The sequence below is a fragment of the Schistocerca serialis genome, chromosome 1, assembly GCF_023864345.2.
Source record: "Schistocerca serialis cubense isolate TAMUIC-IGC-003099 chromosome 1, iqSchSeri2.2, whole genome shotgun sequence".
Classification (NCBI taxonomy): Eukaryota; Metazoa; Arthropoda; class Insecta; order Orthoptera; family Acrididae; genus Schistocerca; species Schistocerca serialis.
In genome coordinates, this window is record NC_064638.1 from 775,922,219 (window position 1) to 775,925,436 (window position 3,218).

The window sequence follows — 3,218 nt, forward strand, 5'->3', positions numbered from 1 at the left end:
GAAGTTTTATGATATTATTACGACGATGATGTGTATTATGTTGTTGAGGAATGTTTATTATGCTACGTATTTCTCACGATGAAATATTGAAGAAGTGTCGACGAATATGTATATGTATAATGAGGTAAGGAGTAATGAATAGTGGGTAGGGACTCTTGACTTGTGAAAAAGGATGTTGGAAACCAAGAATCGTACTTTAAGAGTTATGACATGTGTGAATCATGTGTGAATGTATCACAATGCCACTGAACATTTTTTGGACACTGTTATATTCATAGGATTTTGTTTCTACAGATTTGCAACGCTAATTCTTGACCTGTGAAGTATTTTTATGTGAGACTGTCACTTTAGCGAAAATTGCTGTCGTAAATATTTCCGTACGAAAGTTAAGTGACCACCTGCACGTAATGCGTCGCGGGCACCCAGCTGTGTCAGACGCCTGGAGAAAAAGTCATTAGCGCGTGCCTTTCAGAGCACAGGAAGAAAGAAAAAAAAGAAAGGGAAGGCCATTATCCTGGCCATTGTCATCCCTTTAGAGAAAGCATCGCAAAAACGACACGGTCGAACTTGAAAACATATGATTACACTAACTCTTAATTTACGATATTTACTGAAATGCCTAATAAAATGACAAGAAATATTTTTACATCTGCACACCTGATTACGACAAGCGTCTTTCTACGAGAGTTGAGAGCTACTAACTTATGAAATGTCACATGACTACTGAATGATATTTTTATGCTTTGCTTTTCATAGTTGCTTATTTCATTTGACATCTGTTTTCCAGCTGTGTTGCAGCATTGCTTTTATAAAATAAAATGCATTTGCTAATGTGAACACTTTCTGTCAACAGATCTATTAAATAATTATTTTATGATCCACATTCTTTAAAAAAGGAGCACTTGGAAAGGAAAGAACAATAAGAAGGATCTAGTAACAGTAACACATAATTTTCTTTTCAAGTACATGGTAATATTTCTTTTTACAATCAGTTGTTGTGGTGCACCACTTTAATTACATAGATATTAAGATGTGAATACACATTTCCCTTATCTGCATTGTTGTTTTTACTGTAATATTTTTTCTGCTTGCGCTATGTCATGTTTAGGTATAAGTTGCTGCTGTTTGCCAGGCATAGTGTTATTGAATTTGACTTTTGCTAACTTATACTGTAGCTTGCTTTGCAATTTTCCATTTTTTTCATTGCTGTTTATATTAATTGTTTTGTGCTGCTGCATTGCCTCGTTCCTTAGTTTAGCATCTGAGCTCAGTAGATTTAAGTTTGCTTAAGAGGGGGTAGACTATATGAGAAACTGACTATGGAGAATAGGTAAAGAATGCATTGCGAAGTTATATAAAAAGGATTTGGGCCCAAATGAGTACAATCAGAAATAATTATTTTGAAAGAAATATGAACAGAATACAGAAAGCATGCTTGGATAGGATTTTTTTGGTGGAAACAAAGGATGAAATAAGAGGAAAGATATATGAAGTTTTGGGTTGGACTGCAGTACCAAATGTTACACTGAAAACGAACCCTGTCCTTTCCTATTGGTGTTATCCCACTATGTGTGTGTGTACCCTTGTGTATTTGTTTTCTTCCTGTCTCTGTGTAATTTCATAGAATTTTTTCTTTTAATATTAAGCTACATTCACTATGATGAGGAATACTGTTATCCTCAAATACAATTGGCATTAATAATGTGTTATTTACTTTGTAAAGATGTTTAGACATTGTTTATTGTTTTGTTTTAATGCTCATGTGTAAAGTTGATGTTTCAATAATTATTCTGATCTATGTATGTACTTATGTCATAATTCCTGTAACATTGATGTATATGTTTATTTCTATTCTTTTGTAAAGCCTGTTTTACTACAAATGTTATCTGTATTGTTATGTTTTTAATAATGTATTTTGTACCTTTGTTATTGTATTCTTATGTTATAAAATTGTAATTGTCACCAGTTCATGATATTATTAACATGTAAGTTACATTTCACTGCACACGTTTCTGTTGGTCATAGTACATGGACAATATGTGAGAAGTAGGGACTGTTAGTGTTTGCACGTTTGTTAATAATTCTGCAAGGGACTGGATAACAGCATTGCTGGTTCTAAGGACAATTCCAAAAACTTTGTGAGTGCACAAGTGATGGTTTATGGACTTGCTATATTATCCGCAAGACTCTTCAATGGTGATTGTGCACCTGCACAGTCACAACAGATGGCTGCTGGCTATCTCTACAAGGACTACAGTGGGTCTACATCTTTGATGATCCATCAATACCATTATCTCTACAAGGACTACAGTGGGTCTGCACCTCTGGTGGCCCACCAATACCATACTCTCTACCAGGACTACAGTGGGTCTGCTCTGTGATGACCTACCTACCAATATTCTTCCAAACTACGACTGACTCTGCTGTGGGTTTGCTCTGTTGTGGCCCGGTATCTGTCAGCATGTCAAGAGTCAGCACTGTCTTTCCGTTGGAAGGACAACACTACTTCTTCAAGACTGCATGGAAATCCACTACTTCTGTGTGCAATTTCTTTTACTAATGAGACTTTGTGAAAAAAACCCTGTAATTACTGTTATGATGTACGATTAGGACTGTCTTTATGGACTGTGAGACAATTTTAGCTTTTGACCAACATAATATCAATAAGTGTGTGCATTTGATTTCTTTGTTATTGTAATTATGAAAAATTTTTTCAAATCTGTATTGGCCACTGCCCCATCCAATTTGTAAAAATTTTTGTGGGGAGCATGGGGGCTATGTAAGTAGGCTGTTTATGTTTTCTCTATGTAAGTAGGCTGTTTATGTTTTCTCTATGTAAGTAGGCTGTTTATGTTTTCTTATTGGCAACGTTACGTAGCGCTCAATATGAAAATCACTGGCTGTGCTGTGTGCAGTCTGTGGCTGCTTTGCATTGTTGTAATACTCGCCATTGTAGTGTTAGGCAGCTGGCTGTGAACAGCGCGTAGCGTTGCGCAGTTGGAGGTGAGCCGCCAGCAGTGGTGGATGTGGGGAGAGAGATGGCGGAGGTTTGCAGTTTGTCATGAACTGATATATATATATATTATGATTTGTGATGATATTAAGGTAAATACATTGTTTGCTCTCTATTAATATCTTTCATTTGCTAACTACCCCTATCAGTAGTTAGTGCCTTCAGTAGTTTGAATCTTTTATTTAGCTGGCAGTAGTGGCGCTCG